Consider the following 27,438-nt stretch of genomic DNA (forward strand, 5'->3'; position numbering starts at 1 on the left):
CTAGCCATACTGGGGCACGATACTAGCTAAACTGGGCACTATACTGGCTAAACTGGGCACTATACTGGCTAAACTGGGCACTATACTAGCTAAACTAGGCACTATACTGGCTAAACTGGGCACTTTACTAGCCATACTGGGGCACTATACTAGCTAAACTGGGCACTATACTGGCTAAACTGGGCACTTTACTAGCCATACTGGGGCACTATACTAGCTAAACTGGGCACTATACTGGCTAAACTGGGCACTATACTGGCTAAACTGGGCACTATACTAGCTAAACTGGGCACTATACTAGCTAAACTGGGCACTATACTGGCTAAACTGGGCACTATACTAGCTAAACTGGGCACTATACTAGCTAAACTGGGCACTATACTGGCTAAACTGGGCACTATACTGGCTAAACTGGGCACTATACTAGCTAAACTGGGCACTATACTGGCTAAACTGGGCACTTTACTAGCCATACTGAGGCACTATACTAGCTAAACTGGGCACTATACTGGCTAAACTGGGCACTATACTGGCTAAACTGGGCACTATACTAGCTAAACTGGGCACTATACTGGCTAAACTGGGCACTATACTAGCTAAACTGGGCACTATACTGGATAAACTGGGAACTTTACTAGCCATACTGGGGCACTATACTAGCTAAACTAGGCACTATACTAGCTAAACTGGGCACTATACTGGCTAAACTGGGCACTATACTAGCTAAACTGGGCACTATACTGGCTAAACTGGGCACTTTACTAGCCATACTGGGGCTCTATACTAGCTAAACTGGGCACTATACTAGCTAAACTGGACACTATACTAGCTAAACTGAGGCACTACCTACCCATACTGGGCGCTATACTGAGCACTATACTGGCTATACTGGGCACTATACTGGCTATACTGGGCATTTTACTAGCTATACTGGGCACTATACTAGCTATACTGGACACTACCTACCTATACTGGGCACTATACTAGCTATACTGGGACACACTGGGGGGCTGCACCAATCCAGCATTTCCCACCCCTGGCTTTTATGGGGGTCAATCATTTTTCCCTGGTTTTTCAGGGAAAAGTTGGGGGGTCGGCTTATATGCGGGTCGGCTTATATGCGAGTATATATGGTAACTGATTCACAGCCATTATGAAGGCTGAACAAGATGAAGGTGCTAAGCAAGTTAAACCACCTCATATGTCTGAGTTAGGCGACACTATGGAAGTAAGGTGTGAGGAGGAGGATTATGAAGTACCTGCTGTTGGTGCAATGTTGGAGGTGTCTGATGCAAGCGAAGCTGGGGAGGATGATCATGATGATACGGATCTCACGTGGGTTCCTAATACAGGGGATGAACACGGGGACAGGAATCAGAGAGGAGTAGGAGGAGACGAGTTCCTGAAAGAAGCATGGGGAGCTCATCGTCAGAAACAGCTGGTGGCAGGGTCCGGCGCCATGTATAGCCACCTATGGACAGCCAGCCAACATGCCCTTCAACCTCAGCTGCTGACGCCACCATAGTGCCATCACCCCAGGGCTCAGCAGTGTGGACATTTTTGTGTGTGTCTGCCTCAGATCAGAGCAATGCCATCTGTTCTCTCTGCCGCCAAAAATTGAGCCGTGGAAAGGCCAACACCCGCGTAGGGACAACTGCCTTACGAAGGCACATAGAGAAAAGGCACGAACTGCAATGGCAAGACCACCTGAGGAAAAGCAGCAAACATAAGCAAAGCCACCCTTCCTTCTCCTCTTCCTCCTTCAGGTGCATCATCTTCAGCCGCTTTCTCCCTAGCACCTTCACAATCACAGCCACCCTCCTCCACTCCGCCTCTCACCTTGAGCGGTTCCTGCTCCTCTGCCCACAGCAGCAGCCAGGTGTCCGTGAGGGAAATCTTTGAGCAGTAGAAGCCAATATCTGCCAGACACCCCCTTGCCCGGCGTCTGACAGCTAGCTTGGCAGAACTGTTAGCTCGCCAGCTGTTACCATACCAGCTGGTGGACTCTGAGGCCTTCCAAAAATTTGTGGCCATTGGGACACCACAGTGGAAGATACCAGGCCGCAATTATTTCTCTAAAAAGGTGATACCCTTACTGTACCATGAAGTTGAAAGGCAAGTGATGTCATCTCTGGCACACAGCGTTGGGTCAAGGGTCCATCTGACCACGGATGCCTGGTCTGCCAAGCACGGTGAGGGCAGGTACATTACTTACACAGCCCATTAGGTCAACCTGGTGACTGCTGACAAGCAGGGAGTACGTGGCTGTGCAGCGGACCTAGTTGTGACATCTCCACGGCTTGCAGGCAGGCCTCCTGCCACCTCCTCTCCTTCTCCTCCTACTCCTCCTGCTACATCCTCTTCACTGTCGTCCTCCTCCTCCTTGGTTGAGTGGCAGTACAACTCTACTAGTGCTGCGATCTCCTCTCCAGCTACACAGCCCCAGCTCCCCAGGGCCTATGCTGCATGCCAGCACGCCATCTTAGACATGTCTTGCCTTAAAGCGGAGAGTCACACTGGAGCAGCTCTCCTGGCTGCTCTGAACAAACAGGTGGATCAGTGGCTGACCCCGCACCAACTGGAGATTGGCAACGTGGTATGTGACAACGGCAGCAATCTCATTTCAGCTTTGAATTTGGGAAAGTTGACACATGTACCCTGCATGGCACATGTGCTAAATCTAATAATTCAGAGATTTGTGTGTAAGTACACTGGCTTACAGGACGTCCTGAAGCAGTCCTGGAAGTTGTGTGGGCATTTCAGGCGGTCTTACACGGGCATGGCACGCTTGCCCGATATTCAGCGAAGAAAGAACTTGCCGGTGAGACGCTTGATTTGCGATAGCCCGACACGCTGGAATTCAACCCTCCTTATGTTTAACCGCCTGCTACAACAGGAGAAAGCCGTCAACCAGTATCTCTACAACTACAGTAGAAGTACACACTCTGGGGAGATGGGGATGTTTTGGCCGAAGTACTGGACACTCATGCGAAATGCCTGCAGGCTCATTGTAACGATCGGTGTAACACAGAGAGGGTCTGATTACCGGTGAACTGCAGTATCACCGAGAATACAGAATATACCCGATTATTGATGATCTGCAGTATCACCGATAATCAGATATAACTACTAACCTCTGGACACCTGAGATAACAAGAGAGTGTAAACTGCAACAGTAATATTTTGCGTACAGCACAGTAGAAGTTCCTTCCGTAGGCCTAGACTCTCCCGGGGAAGGAGCTAGACTGAGAGTAGGAAGGACAGAGTGTGAGTGACACCAGGGAGAGGGTGTCACTAACAGGTCTGGGAACTGCCTCTAACAGTAATGCAGTTCTCAAAGTCGGGCAATCCAAGTCGTAAACACACAAGCAGATACGGTACAGATTCAGGAGACAGATACGTAGTCCAATGAACAGGCAGGGTTTGGCAACGGAGTATCAGAAGAGCGGGGTACAGAATCAGGAGGAAAATACAGAGTCCAGGAATGAGCAGAGTTTGGCAACAGGATATCAGAGATAGCAAGGTACAGAATCAGAGTACAGGAGAAGAGTCAGGCAGGCAGAAGGTCATAACAAATAATACAGTTCAATTTCCTAACGCTGAGGTGTGAGGTCCGTGATCGTCAACACCTTTGCAAACTATGCTAGTACACAGATACAGACAAGGCCTGAGTGCTACCACGTAGTGATCGCAACGCCAGACAACCAGAGAATGACCAGCACCCAGTATATATCCACCTGTGCTCTCCGGCACCTCCCTAAGTGCTGGACCAATGAAATTTTCTGTAATTGTCAGCTGACCGGCCTGGTCAGCTGACCCTTCTCTGATTGCCATAAAAGTTCTGCCTCTCCGCGCGCACGCGCGTCATTCTGAATCTAGGTGGACTATCAGTCCCAGCCACACCAGTACTGCTTTGCAATGTCCCCGCTTACCCATGCGCGGGGTTGGTCGCACCGCTATCTGCACCGGCGGCCGCCTCCCCGCGCTGGGTCAAAGTGTCAGCAACAGGGCCATGCGTGCTAACTGCCGCGTCAGACGCGGCGGTTTTTCCGCGTTACGCCATGCTCTCCATGGAAACAGTCGCCTCACGCTGAGTAGAGGCGGCTGATTTTCCGCGTTTCCTTACAGTACCCCCCCCCACTAGGAGTGGACTCCGGACAGCTCCTTCCCGGCTTCTCAGGATGTAAGGCGTGGAATTCCCTTTTCAATTTGTCAGCATGCATGCGACACTCAGGCACCCATGTCCTTTTCTCAAACCCATACCCCTTCCAGTGCACCAAATACTGCACTGAATTCTGCACCACACGTGAGTCTAAAATCTTCTCTACTTCATACTCCGGTTGGTCATCTATCATCACAGGAGGAGGAGGAGTGGGACCCACATGGACTGCTGGTTTGAGCAGTGACACATGGAAAGATCTTACACCACGCATGCTGGCAGGAAGATCAATGGCATAAGTAACATTGTTGATCTTTCTAGCCACCGGAAAAGGACCGACAAACCTGGGGCCCAACTTGTCTGAGGGCTGTTTCAGGGTCAAGTGACGTGTGGACACCCACACGAGGTCTCCTGGTTGAAATCTCCATTGTAAAGAACGTCTCTTGTCAGCTTGACCCTTTTGACTCTGAAATGCTTTTTCCAAATTATTTCTCACGATCCACCAAATGTCTTTAAAAGACTTTTGCCAGGCCTCCAGAGCTGGAAACGGAGTGGAGGCCACTGGCAATGGGGAGAACTTGGGCAATCTCCCCGTCACTACCTGAAACGGAGAAAATCCAGAGGAAGAACATTTCAAATTATTTTGTGCAAATTCTGCAAGGGGCAGAAATTTGACCCAGTCATTCTGCGCCTCTGCAACGTAACACCTCAAAAACTGCTCCAATGACTGATTGACTCTCTCAGTCTGACCATTGGTCTGTGGGTGGTAGCCTGACGAAAATGACAGCTTCATGCCCATTTGGTGGCAAAATGCCCTCCAGAATCTAGAAATAAATTGGACTCCCCGATCTGACACTATGTTTTCCGGAATGCCATGCAGCCGGAAAACGTGGGTGATGAACAAATCGGCCAGTTCCTGGGCCGAGGGGAGTCCTTTCAAGGGCACAAAATGAGCCATCCTACTGAAGCGGTCGACTACCACCCAAATGACCGACATGCCCTCAGACCTGGGAAGCTCACCCACAAAATCCATGGACAAATGAGTCCACGGCTCACTCGGGGTGGGCAAAGGCTGCATCGTACCTACAGGTGCCAGCCGGGAGGGCTTGCTTTTTGCACATACCGCACACTCCCTAACAAACTCTTTGCAATCTGCTGCCAGAGAAGGCCACCAAGTACACCTGGCCACAAGATCTTGCGTTCTATACGCCCCAGGGTGTCCCGCATTCTTGTGTGAATGGAACATTTCCAAGACCTGGAGACGAAATGGTAGTGGAATAAACATAACCCCATCCGGTTTTCCCTCCGGGATGTCCTGCTGGAAGGGACCCAAAGTCTCCTTCCAGTCCTCCCAAGTTTCAGTTGTAGCTAGCACCAATTTCTGTGGGACAATGGTCTCAGGAACGGAGGGCTGTGCTGTCTCTGGTTCAAAGCACCTGGAGAGGGCATCTGCCTTAATATTCTTGCTACCCGGCGTGTACGTAACAATAAATCTGAACCTTGAGAAAAACAGTGACCATCGAGCCTGACGAGGGCTTAACCTTTTAGCCCCCTCGATGTATTCCAGATTTTTGTGATCAGTGTAAACCGTGATCATATGTTCTGCACCCTCTAACCAATGACGCTATTCTTCAAAGGCCAGTTTAATGGCTAGGAGCTCCCTGTTGCCTATATCATAGTTTCTCTCTGCTGGGGAGAACCTACGAGAGAAATAAGTACACGGGTGTAATCTTCCCTGCAACCCTGACCGCTGGGACAGCACAGCTCCCACCCCAACCTCTGAGGCGTCCACCTCGATGATGAAGGGATAGGAAGTGTCTACATGTCTCAGGATGGGTGCAGAGCAGAACAGATCTTTTAAAGTGGAAAATGCCTGCAGAGCTTCTGGAGACCAGTGGGTGGTATCTGCCCCTTTCTTAGTGAGACTGGTGAGGGGTGCAATGACTGTGGAGTACCCCTTTATGAACCTTCTATAGTAATTCGCAAACCCTAAAAAACGCTGCAAAGACTTCAACCCCACTGGCTGTGGCCATTCCAGAACAGCGGAGACTTTGGCAGGATCCATAGACAGGCCCGAGGTGGAAATTATATATCCCAGGAAGGCAACAGATGTGCATTTTTCCAGTTTCGCATAAAGCATGTTTTGCCTTAATTTATTCAGCACAAACTTGACATGGGACCTGTGCTCGGATAGGTTGTTGGAAAAAATAAGGATGTCGTCCAGGTAAACCAGGACGAATTTGCCTAACACCTCTCTGAATACCTCATTGATTCGTTCTTGGAAGACGGCCGGGGCATTACACAGCCCGAAGGGCATCACTAAGTACTCGTAATGCCCGTCGGGCGTGTTAAAGGCCGTCTTCCATTCATCGCCCTTTCTAATCCGCACCAGGTTGTATGCACCCCGTAAATCCAATTTTGAAAAAATCTGAGCGTCAGTAATCTGCGTGAATAAGTCGTCTATCAAGGGCAAAGGATAGCGATTCTTCACTGTGATTTTATTCAAACCTATTCAAACCCCGGTAATCAATGCAGGGACGCAGGCCACCGTCTTTTTTCTTAACAAAAAAGAAACCTGCGCCAGCGGGCGACCGGGACGGGCGAATGAACCCTTTGGCTAGGTTGTCACGGATGTATTCCTGCATGGCCACTTTCTCTGGCCCAGACAAATTATAAAGATGGCCACTGGGAGGCATGCAACCAGATCGGAGATCGATGGGGCAATCGAACGAGCGATGGGGAGGTAACTTATCTGCAGCTTTGGGGCAGAACACATCAGAATACTCAGAATACTGCACGGGTACACCCTCCAAATGAACCCTGGTTTGGCCTAACTTCACCTTCCCTAAATACTGCTGAACACAATGATCTGACCAGCTAGTTAGCTGACCGGTGGCCCAATCGATCTGTGGGGAGTGGAGGTGCAACCAGGGCATGCCAAGGATAACTGTGGAGGTTGTCATGTGTAGTACAAAGAACTGCAATCTTTTTCTGTGCAGCACCCCTATAGTGACTCCCACCTCTGGTGTCTGGGATAACGGATGATTCCTCTGCAGGGGGGAATCATCCACAGCTGTAACTTGGATGGGTGGTTTTACCGGGGTGAGTGAAATTCCCAATTTCTTAGCAAACTCAACATCCATAAAATTAGCAGCAGAGCCTGAATCAACAAAGGCTTCAGTGACCTCGGTTTTATCTTCCCATGTAACTGTACAAGGAAGAAGCAACCATTTATCTTCTAGGGGTAAGAGTCGGGCGCCTAGGGTGTTACCCCCTACAACTCCTAGGCGGTAGCGTTTCCCGGCTTATTAGGACAGTTTCGTACTCTATGTCCCCCTTCAGCGCAATACAGACACAGCTGTTCAGTCATCCTCCGTCTTCGCTCCACCTGGGACAGCTTAGACCGAGCAATCTGCATTGGCTCGGGTGGAGGCGAGACGGGAGGAGGTGAGGCAGAAGGAGGTGGGGTCACTGGGGTTGTGGCGTAAGACACTACTTTGACACAGTGACTACCCCTGGTCTGTCTTTGATAGCGCAGCCTGCGGTCGATTCGAATGGCCGAATCGACTGTTCTGGGCTCGGGCTGACTTAGCATTAGATCAGAGACCTCATCGGACAGTCCCGACAAGAAACAATATAACAGGGCATAAGTGTCCCACCGGGCTGTAACTGACCACCTCCTAAATTCAGCTGCATAATCTTCGACCGGACCTTTGCCTTGACGCAAACACTTGAGCTTCCGCTCAGAAGTCGAGGCAAGGTCCGGATCGTCGTAAATTACTGCCATAGCTTTAAAAAATTCCTCCTCAGAAGTAAGGGCTAGGTCTCCGATGGGCAAGCTGTACGCCCATTTCTGAGAGTCGCCAGATAACAAGGTTTTAATAAATGTAACCCTTTGGGTCTCGGTCCCCGAGGATCGGGGTCTCAACTCAAAATAGGACAATACTCTACTCCTAAAATTGCGAAAGTCAGATCTGTGGCCAGAAAATCTTTGGGGTACGGGCATACGTATGTCAATGCTAGGAGGAGATCGCACCTCGTCCACTGACGTCTGGAGGGTTTGTACAGACCCTGATAGGGCATCAATTAACGCTTTGTGATTACCCTGCACTTGGTTGATGTTATCCACCGAAGTGGCAAGTGCGCCCAGACGGTCAGTGCGTGCGTCCATATTGTTTTGGGTCTGGCGTTCTGTAACGATCGGTGTAACACAGAGAGGGTCTGATTACCGGTGAACTGCAGTATCACCGAGAATACAGAATATACCCGATTATTGATGATCTGCAGTATCACCGATAATCAGATATATCTACTAACCTCTGGAAACCTGAGATAACAAGAGAGTGTAAACTGCAACAGTAATATTTTGCGTACAGCACAGTAGAAGTTCCTTCCGTAGGCCTAGACTCTCCCGGGGGAGGAGCTAGGCTGAGAGTAGGAAGGACAGAGTGTGAGTGACACCAGGGAGAGGGTGTCACTAACAGGTCTGGGAACTGCCTCTAACAGTAAGGCAGTTCTCGAGGTCGGGCAATCCAGGTCGTAAACACACAAGCAGATACGGTACAGATTCAGGAGACAGATACGTAGTCCAATGAACAGGCAGGGTTTGGCAACGGAGCATCAGAAGAGCGGGGTACAGAATCAGGAGGCAAATACAGAGTCCAGGAACGAGCAGAGTTTGGCAACAGGATATCAGAGATAGCAAGGTACAGAATCAGAGTACAGGAGAAGAGTCAGGCAGGCAGAAGGTCATAACCAGGGCCGGCCCGCTCATGAGGCGGGGTGAAACATTTGCCTCAGGCGGCAGATCTGGGCGGGGGGCGGCACCCGCCTGTCCACGGATGCTGGGGGCTGCACACCAAGCTGGAGGGGTAGCGGGCAGAAAGGGGTATTGAGCCTAGCGGTGGGGAGGGGGGTCGGACCCCCGCCCTCCCTCGCCTGGGTCCCCCGATCTGCGCTCCTCCTCCAGCGTTAAGTACCAGCGTGCATATGATTAAGAGGCAACGGGCGGGGGAAATCACTCACCTCTTCCACGTTCCATTGTGTGCTCCACTGACGTCACTTCCGGCATCGCCGCCCACTGTATTGTAAGTGGACGGCGTTGCAGGAAGTGACGTCAATGGAGCACACGATGGAACGCGGAAGAGGTGAGTGATTCCCCCGCCCGTTGCCTCTTAATTATATGCACGCTGGTACTTAACGCTGGAGGAGGAGCGCAGATCGGGGGACCCAGGCGAGGGAGGGCGGGGGTCCGACCCCCCTCCCCATCGCTAGGCTCAATACCCCCTTTCTGCCCGCTACCCCTCCAGCTTGGCACCCCCCCCCCCCCCCCCTGGGGGGGGGGGCGGCGATTTTTTCTAATTTTGCCTCAGGCGGCAAAAAGTCTAGGGCCGGCCCTGGTCATAACAAACAATACAGTTCAATTTACTAACGCTGAGGTGTGAGGTCCGTGATCGTCAACACCTTTGGAAACTATGCTAGTACACAGATACAGACAAGGCCTGAGTGCTACCACGTAGTGATCGCAACGCCAGACAACCAGAGAATGACCAGCACCCAGTATATATCCACCTGTGCTCTCCGGCACCTCCCTAAGTGCTGGACCAATGAAATTTGCTGTAATTGTCAGCTGACTGGCCTGGTCAGCTGACCCTTCTCTGATTGCCATAAAAGTTCTGCCTCTCCGCGCACACGCGCGTCATTCTGAATCTAGGTGAACTATCAGTCCCTGCCACACCAGTACTGCTTTGCAATGTCCCCGCTGACCCATGCGCGGGGTTGGTCGCACCGCTATCTGCACCGGCGGCCGCCTCCCCGCGCTGGGTCAAAGTGTCAGCAACAGGGCCATCCGTGCTAACCGCCGCGTCAGAGGCGGCGGGTTTTCCGCGTTCCACCATGCTCTCCATGGAAACAGCCGCCTCACGCTGAGTAGAGGCGGCTGATTTTCCGCGTTTCCTTACATTCATGCGGCTGTTTGAGGAGATGACAAACCTGGTGAGTCGCAGTGAAAGCGCCATCAGCGACTTGATCCCATATGCTTTCTTCCTGGAGCGTGCCGTGCATAGAGTGGTGGATCAAGCTGTGGAGGAGTGTGAACAAGAACAGTTACAGGAACAGGAGAAAGAGTTGTGGGATCAATTCTCAGCAGAACCAGATGTTTCCTCAACACCTGCGGCAGCACTGAGGAGGGGGGAGGAGGAGGAGGAAGAGTCGTGTGGGGAAGAGGAGTCAGATGATGAGGAAGGTGGGGGTTTTTTTTGGAGGAGGAGGCGGAAGAGCAACCGCAACAGGCATTGTAGGGGGTTTGTGCTGCTCAACTTTCCCGTGGTATTGTTTGTGGTTGGGGGGAGGAGGAGAACTTACCTGACATCACGAAGGAAGAGCAAGAGGAGATGGATAGTACGTCTGCATCCAAATTTGTGCAGATGGCATCTTTCATGCTGTCCAGCCTGTTGAGCGACCACCGTATAGAAAAACTCAAGGGGAATGAGCTGTACTGGGTGGCCACGCTACTAGACCCTCGGTATAAGCACAAAGTGATGGAGATGTTTCCAAATTACCAGAAGGCAGAAAGGATGCAGCACTTTCAGAACAAGCTGGCAACTATGCTTTACAGGGTGATGTCACAGCCAGTGGTGCTCATCAGGATTCCGGATATCTGTGTAACCTGGATATCCACACTTTTTCACACTATCAGATTCGGATTTGGATTCTGGATTTTTTAAATAATCTGTCTAGTTATCTGCGGATATTTGGGCGCATAACGCGGATATTATTATTTAGTATTTATACAGTGCCGACATCTTCCGCAGCGCTGTACAGAGTATATTGTCTTATCTCTAACTGTTCCTCAGAGGGGCTCACAATCTAATCCCTACCATAGTCAAATGTCTAGAGTAGTGTATGTATCGTGGTCTAGGGCCAATTTTGGGGGGAAGCCAATTGACCTATCTGTATGTTTTTTGGGGATGTGGGAGGAAATCGGAGTACCCGGAGGAAACCCACGCAGACACAGGGAGAACATACAAACTCCTTGCAGATGTTGACCTGGCTGGGATTCGAACCGGGGACCCAGCGCTTGCAAGGCAAGAGCACTAACCACTACGCCACCGTGCTGCGGATATTGCGGATATCCGGATCCAAAATACTGTAACTAAGGAGATGACGTCCTGGAGCCAATCAGAGGGCTCCCAGCAGAAGCCCTAGCAACCAATCACAGAGAGGAACCCTGGCCAGCCCCACCTGACCTCATGGAGCCAATCAGAGGGCTCCCAGCCTAAACCCTGGCACCAATCACAGAAAGGAACACTGGCCAGCCCCCCTGTATAATAAGGAGGGCTGCCATGATGAGACATATCGTCTTAGCTTGCTGAATGCTCACTGAGAGATATGCTCCAGTGCTCGTGGCCTAGCAAGGGGGCTGTATACAGTTATAAACCTAAAGCTGTTCAGTGTTTAACCCCTTCACTACTATCACTACACTATTGTTAAAACGTTAATTAGCTTGATTGATCTCATTGTATGACAGTCAGAGTGTGTGCTCCAGTGCTGCTGGCCTAGCAGTGATAAACCCAAAGCTGTTCAGTGATTAACCCCTTCACTATCACTACTCTATTGTTAAATCATGAATTAGCTTGATGTCATTTGTGTGACAGTCAGAGTGTGTGCTGCAGGCAGCTGCTATGTGTCTGTGTGTGTGCTGTGCACAGACCAGGCCAGCTGCTGCCTGCTGGCCAGCTATTAGCCTTAGGTATAGGTTAGGTTAGGGATTAGGGTATAGGATTATTGTGTTATTGTGTAGTTAGTACTGTAGTATTGCAGTCAGTGCTAGTAGTTGTTAGAGTAGTAGGACTACTGTGTTAGCTTTCTACAGAATTGCTGTGCTGTGAGCAGTGCCAGTGTGACAGTTAGTGTGCACTAGTGTCTTCTCCTCTACTGTCTGACTATCACTCGGCACTTGGCACGTCACTTGGCACACATTACACCTGCTCCAGCTGTCTGTGCAGCTCCCACCGCCAGGCCAGGGTGCCACAGGCCACTGATACCACCTATATTTAACCCAAAACACAATTGCGTAATTTTTTGGAGGTGTCTTGGCTGAAAACTGCCATGTCCCAGTTGTGCGGTTGGACAGAGTGCTAACTGTTAGCATGGCCGTTTTCGCACGATCGTAAATTTTTGCGCGCAATTAAAAGGTTTCACGCGCAAACGCGAATTTTTGGGCGAAATCATTATCGTTTTAGTGCGCAAATGCAATTTTTCTCACGAAAACGATAACGAAACGGCCGTGCTAACAGTTAGCACTCTTTTGTGAATCAAGCCCAATGTGGGCTGCACGACCGCTGTCTGGAAAATTTTGAACTCGGATATCCGACTCGGATCGGATATCGGGGTATCTGGATCCGAATCGGATCCAGATTTTGAAAAGGGGTATCAGAGCAGCACTAGTCACAGCACAACGGAATAAAAGTACCACTGCTAGTAATCCTTCTTCCATGTCCAAGCAGGCAAGGACAGGACGCTCTAGCGATCTCATGGTGATGTCGGACATGCGGACATTCTTTAGTCTTGCCTTAGTCCTTCCGGATCCACCCTCCACCAACGCCTTGACCGACAGGTAGCCGACTACCTGGCCTTAAGTGTGGATGTAGACACTGTGAGCAGCGATGAACCCCTGGACTACTGGGTGCGCAGGCTTGACCTGTGGCCAGAGCTGTCACAATTTGCCATCTAACTTCTGTCTTGCCCTGCCTCAAGCGTTCTGTCAGAAAGGACCTTCAGCGCAGCTGGAGGCATTGTCACTGAGAAGAGAAGTCGCCTAGGTCACAAAAGTGTTCAGTACCTCACCTTTATCAAAATGAATGAGACATGGATCCCCAAGGGGTACTGCCCGCCCAAAGACTAAGTCAGTCCCTGCACACAGCATCTCTGCCTGCATGCCGTGTGACTGCCTGCCCCAAGACTAAGTCGGTCCCCAGTCCCCACACAGCATCTGCTTGACTGCCTTCTCCGCCACCACCAGGATTCCTGAATTTTTAAGGCTGCTTCTAGCAGCGGTCGCTATAATAATGTTTTCTGGTGCGTTTACATGCCTTCCTAATTTTTCTGGCTGCACTGCTGCTGCAACAACAAAACAAAAGGCATGTACATGTGTCAATTCCCCTTCGTGATCATTACCTTGCCGCGGTGGAGGGGCTTGCGTATCACAATGAAGCAATGACCGCCGGCTATATGAGTGTCTCGGGGGGGGGGGAGGGGCACACCCAAGATAATAAGGTCTTTGCTTCATTGTGGACAGACCAAATTCGATCAGCTGGACAGTCACTGTTGTTCGGTCGTCGAGCTACCTCAGCCCGGCGACCATATGGGCTTGAAAACCGTTATTGCCTGCACTCTGGCTATGGTGCGCACAAGTCCAGCACAGGTGCCACTACACAAACAGCTGTTTGCTGTGCATTACACAGTGATTTTGGTCTGTCAGTGTGAAGCAGTACTCTAATTACACTCCCTGATTGATGTATACACATGCAAGATGTTTTAAAGCACTTTAGGCCTCCAATTTAGCATGCAATGTGATTTTCTGCCCTTAAAACGCTGCTGTGCATCAAATCCAGATTTTTCCCGGGACTTTTGGCATCTATCCCACTTATCCATGCCCCCCTCCAGGTGTTAGACCCCTTGAAACATCTTTTCCATCACTTTTGTGGCCAGCATAAGTGTTTCTAGTTTTCAAAGTTCGCCTCCCCAATGAAGTACGGTATATTGTGGTTCGCGAAAGTTTTTTCACTGACTGTATTGCTTCACCGTACCCGACGCAATGCGAGCATAACGTGCAGCACCGATGTTCCGATTCGTTGCGTTCTTACTGTCACAGGGAATGCAACACAATGGCCACTGTAATCATGGCCTTACAGAGGATCTCTTAGGGTTCGTTCACACTACGTGCTGCATTGTCAGTCATGATGCACCGCACATAGGCTACAATTCACAAAGCACTACCGCATGCGGTAATGCAGAAAACACCTGATTTTACCAAACATTTGGTGAAATGTCACTAAAGGTGACCATACACTCGTTAGATTAGCAGCAGATAGATCATCAGATAGATTTCTGATCTATCTGATGTGTTTAGGAACATTTTTTTTACTAGGAACAGATTTCCAATAGATTTCAGTTTGAAATCTATTGAAAATCGATCTGATGGCATTTTTTTGCCATCAGATTTCCATTAGGGCCAATGCAAAATGCTAAGCAATCTCAACAGATCAACCTAGATTTTCCAGCCTGCCAGATCGATTGAAATCTATCGAAATCGGCCGCAAATCGATAGATTGGTCAATCGATTTGCAATCGATTTTGATTGATCGATCGCCCAAAAATCGGCTGAGTGTATGGGCCCCTTTAGGCTGTTACCACATGGCAAACTGAAATTTCCGACTTGTGGGGTAAATACCTCACCACATGTCAGTAACTGTCAATTCACAAAGATTTGAGCATGCGGTAAAGCCAAGAGGGATGTTCTGTATTTATTTCCAGCTTTGATCTGCGGGAACCAAGCAAATAGCATGTGATAGCATTGACAGACAGCAGAGAGCAGAAACCAGAGAGCCAATAGGAAGAGCCTCCCCCTCCTGCTTCTCACCCCATTTGATCCGAAGCATTTGCAGGTGGGACTTCAGAACAGCAGAGCAGAAGGAGTCATTCAAAGATGCTTTTCTGCATCACTTTAGATGTGCAGATCTGTATAGTGATAAACAGAAGAGTGGCCTCTAGTGGCATGTAAGTACATCTAAAGTGATGCAGGAAGCCTTTCCTCTCTAACAAGATGTCACAGTACACAGGAATGGCTGATGCAGACTAGTCCACACAGCCTGCTGCAGAAACCTACTCCACTTTTCTACATACAGAATAGGACTTTGTGAATTAAAGTAACATTTTCTGTACATTACAGAACTTTCTAAAGCACCTACGAAAATCTTTGTGAATTTGTAAAAAAAAAAAAAAAGTCTAAAATACAGTATGCTGTATTTTACCAACCTGATTTTTTTTTTTAAATTGAACAGCCCTTTTGAAATGTAGCAATACTGTGTGATCTGCATGGTAACATGAAAGTCCATAGACTTCCATGTTACTGTTTACAGTACAGCTGTGGGTTCCCGCATGTTGCAATGTAACACACCCGGGAACATTTTATCGCATGACCCACGCATTTTCCCAACAGTTTTTGTGTTGTGACCACCGACATATGTGCTGAAACGCACCACAACACGCATTCTGTGCATTGGGAAAGAATGCATGAAATCGCATACTGATTATTGCAGCAGCTCCATCTACAACTTTAAAAATTGGATTAGACCAACAAAAAGGTGTCTCCATGGCAACATACTAATTGTCAAAGCTCCACCCTGCTTTGCTCCAGTAGGATGTCACAAAGTTTATAAAAGACACCCTTAAAGGAACAATATCAGTTTAAATTACTTTTTTTTTAATACTCTATATTAGGGTACACACTACCACTAGTGCTAGGGGCACTTTATTTGTTCACCCAGTCCTCTCTCCCTCTCTCCCTGCATGCAGGAGACATGAGGAGGAGGCGGATCTGAGAAGGTAACGTGTAGCTAGATGTGCTGTAATATTGCTGTAATATATCTAATGCCGGGAATACACGGTACGTTTGTATCGCTCGATTATGCTGCCGGATCGATTCCCCGCTCGACCTCGCGGGCGATTCTCTTATCTTCTGCTCATTTTCCTTATCTTTTTCCATTGTCCCCCACACGGTATCGAGCGCGGAATCGATCCGGCAGGTGATCGGACATGTCGGAAATGATCTATTCGAGCGGAATACCGTGTATTACCAGCATAATGCCTAGTACACACCATACAATTTTCTGTAAGATTTATCTGCCAGATAGATAATTTCCAACATGTTGGAAATCATCTATCTAACCATCTATCTGCCTAGCAATTAGGCATTGTTCTACTCAGCAGGAGATAACCAGAAGACAATGCACCAGAGATAATGACCAGTCTCTACCGGTACTTTACAGAAAATAATCTAATTATAGAAAATCTAACAGAAAATTGTATGGTGTGTACTAGGCATAACAGGGAGATAGGTATACACTATTCCTGACTGACTGGCTTGCTTGTGACTTTTCACTCCAGGCTGTATCTACTTTGCAGGCTGCTATGCTGTGCTGAGAGGGAGAGATGCTCTTTACAAAGGCATTATTAGGATCTTTATCAGTCAGATAAGCAAAGATAATAAACACACATTGCTGGAATCTTTAACCCCTTACCACCATCTGAATAAAATTATTTCAGCAAGGTGATTATTAAATTATACACTGAGGAGTTGACAGCAACCCCCCTGTGCAGGGACATGGTCTACTGTATAGCCCTTTAATGCTGGGAATACACGGATCGTTTCCGGCGCTCGATTCTGCGCCCGATCGTTTTGCCCGCTCGATTCTCTTATCTTTCGCTCGTTTTTCTTACTTTTTTTCAATTCACTTCGATGACAAATCGAGCAGCAAAACGATCAAGTGGTGATCGGACATGTCGGAAATGATCTATCTAACCATCTTATCAGCTCAGAATCGAGCCATGTATTCCCAGCATAAGAGCCCGACACTTTTGTATCTAAAAATGACAGAGGGTATTACAGCAGAGAGGCGGAGCTGTGTGAGGAAGGAAATTGCTCCTAGTACTTGTGGTAATGTGTGCCCTAACATACAGCGTCTTAAAAAAAGTTGTTTTCATTGATAGAATTCCTTTAACCCCCTCCCTGACATTCCAGTGTGGGTACTGGCAGGTTCATGCTCCGATGCTGTAGCCTGTGCCTCAGGATGCTAAAAACTCCAGTGAGGTGCAGAGCCCTCTCTGGTACTCAGGCATGTTTCACAAAAATATTCTGCGTCCCAATGTCTATCTAAATTATATAGTAGTTCCCGGGAGCCTTATTTGGATTTTTTACATTTTTTTTAGAAAAGGTATGTCTTGTTATTTTGTTTCTGCTCTCTGGTGTTACCTGGTGGTTTCTCTTGCTGTTTGTTTGTTGGTTCAGGTTCCCCAGGAGTTAACTTCCTTCTGCACTGCTATCTTTCTCAGCTGTGAGTCACTCCTCTCCTGCCACCTGTCTACAGCTACCAAGTGTGTGTGGCCATGACTATGTCATATCAGGGCAGAAGTGTCTCGTCAGCCATCTTTAGTCAGGGACATTAGAACTCAGACACCATGAAGTTTTGAATCAGGAATAGCGGATGGTTGTAAATTCTTTCACAGACCAGAGATACAATTACTCCAGTACTCTGACAGAGGGAATGACTTTTAATTCACCTTGAATAAAAAGAATAATTATTTTACTCCAATAATCAGCTTCCTGTAGATGTTAGCCATGTCAAAGTTAACAGACAGGCGCTAAACCCGAGCTGAGGGTATTTGAACCATACAGTGTCGGTCTACGACCTGCTGTGACAGAGAAATGGTTTTATCTGAAATTAAATATGAAAATTCATACCGTATGTGTGTTGGTCTCTAATTAAAGCAGAGAATGCCAGGAATACACCTGTATCAATCTCTGCTGGTTCTAATCAACTGACACAGAGAGATGACCATTTCAGGTGTTACATATTCTTTTTTGCCTGTCACAACAAAAAGGGAGGAGATGGATCATGTGGCATACACTGCCCATCTCCCCTTACAAGCTCCACCCTCTAGCAGAGAAAGGGTTAAAACATGTTGGACACAGGTTGGCAGGGGAGAGTGCCCAGCCATCCATCTAGGAGTGGCTGTTATCCATGGACATCTATTATTATTTAGTATTTATATAGCGCCGACATCTTCCGCAGCGCTGTACATAGTATATATATTGTCTTGTCACTAACTGTCCCTCAGAGGAGCGCACAATCTAGTCCCTACCATAGTCATATGTCCTATGTGTATGTATCGTGTAGTGTATGTGTTGTAGTCTAGGGCCAATTTTAGGGGGAAGCCAATTGACTTATCCCACGCAGACATGGGGAAAACATACAAACTCCTTGCAGATGTTGACCTGGCTGGGATTCGAACCGGGGACCCAGCGCTGCAAGGCAAAAGCACTAACCACTACGCCACCGTGCTGCCCCTATCCACAGTACTTTCCATAACTGGACTATTATACAGAGGATTCGAAAGTTTGGACAACCTTGTTAAACGCCATGATTTTCCTGTATAAATCGTTGGTGGTTACGATAAAAAATGTCAGTTAAATATATCGTATAGACTATAGAAGACACACAGTGATATTTAAGAAATGAAATGAAGTTTATTGGATTTACAGAAAGTGTGCAATAATTGTTTAATTAAAATTAGGCAGGTGCATACATTTGGGCACTGTTGTCATTTTATTGATTCCAAAACCTTTAGAACTAATTATTGGAACTCAAATTGGCTTGGTAAGCTCAGTGGCCCCTGACCTACATACACAGGTGAATCCAATTATGAGAAAGAGTATTTAAGGGGGTCAATTGTAAGTTTTCCTCCTCTTTAAATTTTTTCTGCAGAGTAGCAACATGGGGGTCTCAAAACAATTCTCAAAAGACCTGAAGACAAAGATTGTTCACAATCATGGTTTAGGGGAAGGATACAGAAAGCTGTCTCAGAGATTTCAGCTGTTTCCACAGTTAGGAACATGTTGAGGAAATGGAAGACCACAGGCTCAGTTCAAGTTAAGGCTCGAAGTGGCAGACCAAGAAAAATCTCTGATAGACAGAAACGACGAATGGTGAGAACAGTTAGAGTCAACCCACAGACCAGCACCACAACATCATCTTGCTGCAGATGGAGTCACTGTGCATCATTCAACAACACACTTTACACAAGGAGATGCTGTATGCAAGAGCGATGCAGAGGAAGCCTTTTTATCCACCCACAGCACAAACAGAGCCGCTTGAGGTATGCTAAAACACATTTGGACGAACCAGCTTCATTTTGGAATAAGGTGCTGTGGACCGATGGAACTAAAATTGAGTTATTTGGGCATAACAAGGGACGTTATGTATGGAGGAAGAACAACACAGCATTCCAATAAAAATACCTGCTACCTACAGTAAAATATAATGGTGGTTCTATCATGCTGTGGGGCTGTGTGGCCAGTGCAGGGACTGGGAATCTTGTCGTTGAGGGATGCATGGATTCCACTCAGTATCAGCAGATTCTAGAGACCAATGTCCAGGAATCAATGACAAAGCTGAAGCTGCGCCGGGGCTGGATCTTTCAACAAGACAACGACCCTAAACACTGCTTAAAATTCACTAAGGCATTCATTCAGAGGAAGAAGTACAATGTTCTGGAATGTCCATGTCAGTCCCCAGATCTGAATATAATTGAACATCTGCGGTGTAAGTTAAAGAGAGCTGTCCATGCTCGGAAGTCATCAAGTCATTTGTACTCTTTACCGCCCTAGGCCACTGTCACCAGCCGCCCCCTGCAGTATAGGTAGCGAGATGACCCCTCCCAGTTTCCCTCTAGTATAGGTAGCCTGATGAACCCTACCCCTTAAGTATAGGTAGCTAGATGACTCCCTTAATCCCTCCCTTTCCCGCTCCCACCTTTCAGTATAGGTAGCCAGCTCGCCTCCACACCGCAGTAGCCATGAGTGTCACCTCTTCGCTCTTCTCTAGCGCAGATGCTTCCTTTTCTCCTCCATCTCCATCAGCCGCTGCTGTACATCTGTCCCTCCAACCAGCATCTCTCACTTGTGACTTGCCAGCATGTTACCAGCGAGTCAGATGGGAAGAGGAAGCTTCAACATTGGAGATGAGCGGAGATGTAAACAACTGGCGGCCGGTTGCTATTCCACATCCTCCGCTTGTAACTCTGCAATACTGCCCAAGTCCATAGCTGCCGGCCACAACGCCAACGTGCAGAGAGAGCAGGGCGGCCACTGCACAGGCAGCTGGCAGCAGAGTACCGCGGTCAAGCATTTGCCTGATCTCCCTGCACTGCAGCATTTGCAAGCTTGCAAATTCTGCACCAGTTTAGCCTGCTGCTTTGGTGCCCTTGCTCCTGTGATGCCCTAGGCCATGGCCTATTTGGCCTTGACCTAAATCCGGCCCTGGACGTCATCAAACCTGAATGAACTAGAGATGTTTTGTAAAGGGGAATGGTCCAAAATACCTTCAACCAGAATCCAGACTCTCATTAGAACCTACAGGAAGCGTTTAGAGGCTGTAATTTCTGCAAAAGGAGGATCTACTACATATTGATTTCATCTCTTTTTTGCAGTGTCCAAATTTATGCACATGCCTAATTTTATTTAAACAATTATAGCGCACTATCTGTAAATCCAATAAACTTCAATTCACTTCTCAAATATCACTGTGTGTCTCCGACATGATATATTTAACTGACATTTTTTATTGTAACAAGCAACGATTTATACAGAAAAATCATGATAATTAACAAGGTTGCCCAAACTTTTGCATCCCACTGTATCTTCTGTTTGGACTTACTATTGCAAAGGGCAAGGTAATCTGACACAAACTGCTCTAGACATTATACTCACTTTTATTTTCACTGTTAATCCTTATTATTTTTACTGTATTGATTTGTCTCAATTGCTATATTTAGTTTATGCATTCGTTTTTAAAATAAATGATTAAAAATCATTTGTCTAAGTGCTTGTTCTGAAAGCTCTGCAAAGAGTTTCCGCGTCTCCTGAGGAATGTTACCATAACCGTTTTGTTATTAATATTGTTATGTATTGCTATATCTAGAAAGGTTGTTGAATTAACCCATTTTCCTACAGGATTTAGCTAGAGTTATGCTGGATACACACGGTGCGTTTGCGCACTCGATTTCCCGCTCGATTCCCGTCAATTTGTTTATTTCCAACATGTGTGTATTCAGCATTAGACTTAGCGTATTCTCACACTTAAAGGGAAGGTTCAGGGACTAGCTAAAAAAAATAAAAATCCATTTCCACTTACCTGGGGCTTCCTCCAGCCCGTGGCAGGCAGGAGGTGCCCTCGGCGCCGCTCCGCAGGCTCCCGGTGGTCTCCGGTGGCCGACCCGACCTGGCCAGGCAGGCCGGCGGCCAGGTCGGGTCTCTTCTGCGCTCCATGGTGCGTTCCACGCCGGCGCGCTGACGTCATCGGACGTCCTCCGGGTTGTACTGCGCAGGCTCAGAACTACTGAGCCTGCGCAGTACAGCCCGGAGGACGTCCGATGACGTCAGCCCGCCGGCGTGGAACGCACCATGGAGCGCAGAAGAGGCCCGACCTGGCCGCCGGCCTGGCCAGGTCGGGTCGGCTACCGGAGACCACCGGGAGCCTGCGGAGCGGCGCCGAGGGCACCTCCTGCCTGCCACGGGCTGGAGGAAGCCCCAGGTAAGTGGAAATGGATTTTTATTTTTTTTAGCTAGTCCCTAAACCCTAGTCCCTGAACCTTCCCTTTAATTGTGAATTAGTCTCTGTATAAGATCGCAGATTGTATCGATTGTACATGCAATCGAAATTGTACTGTGTGTGGACTTACCAACCATTCCAAAAGGTTTCTTTTCATGCAGGGCTGAATGCCAGGAATTGGAGGGAGACCTCGCATCCGTCACAAATAGGTTAGAATATTTTTATTACAGAACAATGCTGTGGACAAGCTTTAACCTCCTTAGCGGTAACCCCATGCTGGACACGAGGTAAGCCGCCACGGAGGATATCTCAGGCCCTGCTGGGCCGATTTGCATATTTTTTTTCAAACACGCAGCTAGCTCTTTGCTAGCTGCGTGTTTGGTCCAATCGCCGCCGCTCACCGCCGATCCGCCGCGATACAGGCCCCCCCCCCCACATACCCCTTGCGCAGCCTGGCCATTTGCCGCCAGGCTGCGCTATGGGGTGGATCGGGACTCCCTGTGACGTCACGACGTCGATGACCTCACTCCGTTCGTCACCATGGCGACGGGGGAAGCCCTCAAGGAAATCCCATTCAGAACGGGATTTCCTTATGGGCAAGCGGCGCCGGCGGCGATCAGACAGTACGAGGCGACGCCGCAGGGAGGGGGGAAGCATGTAACTAGCGCTAGGCTAGCTACATGCTTAAAAAAAAAAAGGTTAAAAAAATCATACCGCCAGGAAGGTTAAACATCCCCCCCCCCCCCAAAAAAAACGTATTACTGTGTATTCTGGCGTTCTTTCAGTTTGAAAGAGAGTGTTGCTTGCTTTAACCTTTTTGCAGCCCTGCTCGCATTATCTCTCATGAGATAACTCAGGGCAAGGAATCCTCAGCCGGCTCATCTCGAGCTGCCTAATGCAGCCCGATGCGGAGTGGAAGCAGGGAGCAGTTTCATATTTACCTGTCCAGACACTAAATTGGCTCTCCTCTTCCTCTTTTCTTCCTCCACCCGCAACATCCTATTTTAAGTTTGGATCACGTGCATGATATGACGTGATCAGAACCCAGAGGGTGGTGTCAGTGTTGCAGCACTGTCCAGTGGCGGAAGAGGGATGATGGAAGAGACTCCTCCATGTCATATCATGTGATTGGGAACCAGAAGGAGATGTCGGCATTACAGTGGTTGTTCGGTGGGGGAAGATGAGAGCTGTTTGAGCAAGATAGCAAAGAAATGAACAGCGCTACTTAAAAACAGATAAGTGCTTACCTGCAAAAAAGTGCAAACCCCACTCATGGGATACAAATACACAATGAGCATACACATGACCTGTCTACCACTTGGAGGATGTTAGTTTCCACTAACAGCTTGCATGCAATTTGTTAGGTACTTGTCCCTCCCACTGTCGAAGAAGTCTTTCCTCCATGGGAGGGGACCTAACACTAACTAAATTCTACCTATGCATATGCATAGCCTGGGCGCGCTACCAGTAAAATTGAGAATTGCGCAAAATTGTGCTGATCCCACTTTTTTTGTTTGAGCAAGAGAAGAGCAGATCTAGCATTTGGAACAGGTAAATATGAAACTGCTTCCTGCACCCACTCTGCATCGGCTGCCAGGCTTGAGGAGACACAGGGACACCTCCTTTCATCTTAAAACTTAAAAACATATTTTGAATCTGACCCTTTTCTCACTCATGAGACCACTAAAATGCTAGTGCACGGCCTAATAATGTCTCGCCTTTAGGACTGTTCAAAGAAAATAATCTTAATAGACTGTCACGAATTTGATGTATACAAAAATCATAGCTTAAAAAGCCACCAGCCCAGAGGGACATGGTATTTTATTTTCCTTGTAAGGAAAAAAACAGGAGATCTCAAACCAGTGTTGGATTTAAAAGTACCAAAATTCAAGATAGAGAGCCTACAGTCACTTATAGCAGTTCATCCTGGAGATTAGATGAGCTCACTGAAGTTAGGAGATAAATATTTTCACGTTCCAGTCAATCTGTCATTTCAAACGTATGTCTGTTTTTTTCATAGGTCCCCATCTACCATTTGTCTTCTTCCTCTTCGGCCTGTCCACTAAGAGTAGGTCCACACTAGGCCCGTTTGCAGAACGGAGCCGGCGGTCCTTGTTCCTGGGATTGAAAAACTGAACACAAACGGATCCTTGCTGCCCTTTTGCAGCAAACGTTTTTGATCAGTTTGCGTTTTTTTTCCTACCCCAAAAACGGATGGCTGCAGCCAGGACCCTAATAGGTGTCCCCTAGGTAGCCTGAGGGGGTAGCGGGCACGGCGGCGAGGAGGAGGTTGTCCCCACCCCTTCCTCACCTGGGTCTCCTGTCCACACTCCCCCTCCGGCTATTTGCGACAAAAGTAAAGAGCAAGCGAGCAGGGAAGCGCCTTACTTCCTCTGCCTTGCCGGAAATCACGCGGCGAGCAGAGGAAGAAAGGTGAACTTACCCTCTCAATCACTCTTTACTTTTGCCGCAAATAGCTGGAGGAGGAGCGGGGACGGGGTGGGGGGTCGTTCCCCCTCCTCTCCGCCGCTGTGCCGCCTATCCCCATCCTGGCTTCTACCCCCTCAGGCTACCTGGTGGACACCTATTCGGGTGACGTGAAGGGGAGGAGCAGGCAGTAGGCAATGCGAATCTCCCTCCGTTTTGTGTGCAAGAATAGCCTGTGTAGAGGGAGATCTGTTTTTGCACTGCCCTCCACTACCCCTCCGTGTATCCGGATCCATGTGCGGTCCGTGAAAATGCCGCAAATCGGGACCATCCTTTCAGGTTTTCAAGTTTTTTTGAGTGAAGAAGGCTGCTATTATTAACATTGGTATCCGTGGCTCCGTTTTTGATCAGGGCCAAAAAACGGAGTCACGGATACGTTTTTAAAACAAGTGTGAACCTACTCTTAACCAAGGACATTCTCAAAGTTCTTCTAGGTGTGATAGCACATATTCACGTTCTGGACATACAGATACATTACCTAGATGATATCATGCTTCTGTCATCCTTAGATAATTTTCTTCTCAAGGGGTTTGGAATTTCCCAGTGCAAGCTCTTGTTTACAACATTCTAGAACATAAGCTGTCATCCAAGCTTTAATTAATTTTCTTTGCACAGATTTAAGGTTACTCAGTAGTTAATCTGGGCAGGTCCTCTGTTTCATGTATAAAGAGGCAATGGGGTACGCACAGTGGGTTTTTACTGAAGGATGTTTACCAAATCTTGACATTTATATACCTAGAGGCCAGACTGTGCAGGCAGATTATCTTTCCTGACATTACTTGGACAACAATGCGTGGTTCCTGCAGCCTTCTATTTTTCAGCAAATAGTTCAGGGGTGGGGACCTCTTTGCCGCCTCAATAAAGCACCAGTTTTCCAGACATTATTCCTGCTTTCAAGATCGAAGGTAGTGGATGCTCTAGTTTAAACTTAGAGCTTTTAAAAAACAGGATGCTAACCTGTTGGTGCTTTGCTGTATAGATACAAAATAAAAGAGGCTAGCTGCCCCTGCAACAGTTGAGATTTGGTCATTGCATTCTTTCTTCCAATTTAGTTAACATTGTCAGTGACACTCTTCGTAGCTTAGGTGGTACATAGCATACTGTAGGTGGTACACAGATTAGGTGGTACCATACTATAGGTGGTACATAGATTATGGACCTGAATGCTGGAAAATATATTTGCAGGATGACACTGAGAGGGTGTTTGTCACACCTAGGTCTTTACCAGTGCAGCACGCACGAAAATAAAGAGACTTCTTTGCCGCAATATGCCCCCAAATTGCAGCTCCTGGGATAATCCCAATTAAAACTAGGAAAATCGGTAACACAAATGTGGGAGGACTCAAAGAAGGATATTGGTAGCTGGATGTGGAGCAGGCATACCTGTAGGCAAAGGTCAAGGCAGAAGGCAGTCTCTCTTGGACAGGTTCAGGTAGAGTTTGAGGTACTTGGCGCAGGGTGACGTCAGACGCGGAAGCGGCGGGCGCACCGCTCTCCGCTGGTGAGGTAATACTGCTATACCTGACATTACCCCCCCCCCCCTGAGGCGTGGCCTCCGAACACGCCCCTGAAAACTTTTCAGGATGTGATGAGTGAAACTGTTGTTTTAATTCCTCAGCATGAAGATGATGAGCCGGTACCCAGGATCTCTCAGACAACCCTGTAAGAAAACGGTCTAATAGTGCAAAGTGTTCCCACCTAGACGACAAAGCCCACTTTTTAAATTCTGAGGCATCATCTTCAACCGTATTACGACCCTGCCGAAGATTTTTTAACTTTCTCTCTGCTGTGGCTGCTATATCTGGGTCATCATATATAACAGCCATGGCCTTAAAAAATGCCTGCACAGACGTCAAAGCCTCATGTCCATCAGGCAGATTATAGGCCCAGGTCTGCGAATCGCCATGAAGTAAAGTTTTAATTAATGTTACTCTCTGAGCTTCTGTGCCTGATGATAGTGGTCTCATTTCAAGATACGACATACACCTGTTCCTGAAATTTCTGAAATCGGACCTAAGACCAGAGAATTTCTCTGGAAGTGCCATCTTGGGTTTGATAACACGAGCAGGAGGCACTGAGGATGCAGAGGTCTGAAGTTTGTGCACAGCATCAGTCATAAGATTTAATTGAGACTGTTGCGAAGTGACAGTACGATTTAACTGCTCAATAGCTGTGGTTAGACCTTGAACCTGCTGACACAGTGCCTCCATAATAATATTCGTCTGTTGTTATGTAATGATCAGTAATGGATCTGATAATCAGTACTAGCTTTTTCAGTACAGAAGTCAGTATTTTATTCAGAGTGTGATCACACGTGATTACCGGTGGGTGTACCGTAATAATTCAGTAACTGAGGAAAGTGATAGCCCTAGTGGCAGGGGCTATCACTTTAGCAGAGAGTGGTCATACAGTCAGAGTCGGTAACAGATCGGTCATATAGCAGTACAAAATCGTTAGGCAAAATCATAGTGAGTATACAGGCAAGAGTCGGCAGCAGATCAGATAGGCAGAGGTAGAGAATCGTAAGGCAGAGAGTAATAAGAGGAACAGGCAAAAGGTCATACACATTAATATCAATTTACAAATAATAATAATAATAATCCTAGTCTAGTGTGAAATCCACGGGGTCCTGCCGGATCAAAGCACACACGGATCTTACTAAGGTCTGAGCGCTAGCACTGTGAAGTATTCGCAACAACAAACAATGAGCAAATGACATCTCCAAGCTTAAATACAGAAAGCAAAAATTAAGCTGCCCGCCCAGGGGGCTGAAGCAATCAGCAGCGTGTGATTGGCAGGTTGGTGTCAGCTGACCTCAAGATCAGCTGACCCGTCTCCTCAAGTTATAAAGGTCCTGCCGCCCCGCCCGTGAGCGTGCTGACCTAATCTGATGTGCAGAGGAGAGACCTGTCCTGCCAGAGGCTGCGCAAGATGTCTGAGAGGATGCGGCAGCCGCCAGGGTGACATCAGACGCGGAAGTGGCGGCTGCACCGCTCTCCGCTGGTGAGGTAATACTGCTATACCTGACACAGCCCCTCTGTGCACCGTCATTGGCTCCTGACCCTGTCCATCAATCTGAGCAGCCTATTTGATTGGCTCACAGTGATCACAAAGTCAGGAGCCAATTAAAGCAGCTCCTGACCTGCTCACTGAGCTCTGAGCTGAAATCTCTGAGACAGCTTTCTGTATCCTTCCCCTAAACCATGATGGTGAACAATCTTTGTCTTCAGGTCTTTTGAGAGTTGTTTTGAGACCCCCATGTTGCTACTCTGCAGAGAAAATTAAAAGAGGAGGGAAACTTACAATTGACCCCCTTAAATACTCTTTCTCATAATTGGATTCACCTGTGTATGTAGGTCAGGGGCCATTGAGCTTACCAAGCCAATTTGAGTTCCAATAATT

The 27,438-nt window shown here is 47.9% G+C and overlaps 1 protein-coding gene across 2 annotated transcripts in view; it reads right to left on the bottom strand.

Moving 5' to 3' along the window:
* The window catches only part of LRRC56 (leucine rich repeat containing 56), a 123,976-nt gene that overhangs the window by 87,597 nt on the left and 8,941 nt on the right, over positions 1-27,438 (bottom strand). Inside the window, exon 1 of one of the 2 annotated variants that reach the window (XM_068260294.1) lies at positions 17,193-17,266. The exons of the other annotated variant lie outside the window; for it this stretch is intronic. The gene's annotated coding sequence lies outside the window, so the exon portion shown is untranslated. Of the gene's footprint in view, positions 1-17,192; positions 17,267-27,438 lie in introns of those variants that run through there. 2 annotated transcript variants of the gene reach the window in all.

This window comes from Hyperolius riggenbachi, chromosome 11, assembly GCF_040937935.1.
Source record: "Hyperolius riggenbachi isolate aHypRig1 chromosome 11, aHypRig1.pri, whole genome shotgun sequence".
In the NCBI taxonomy this organism is placed as follows: Eukaryota; Metazoa; Chordata; class Amphibia; order Anura; family Hyperoliidae; genus Hyperolius; species Hyperolius riggenbachi.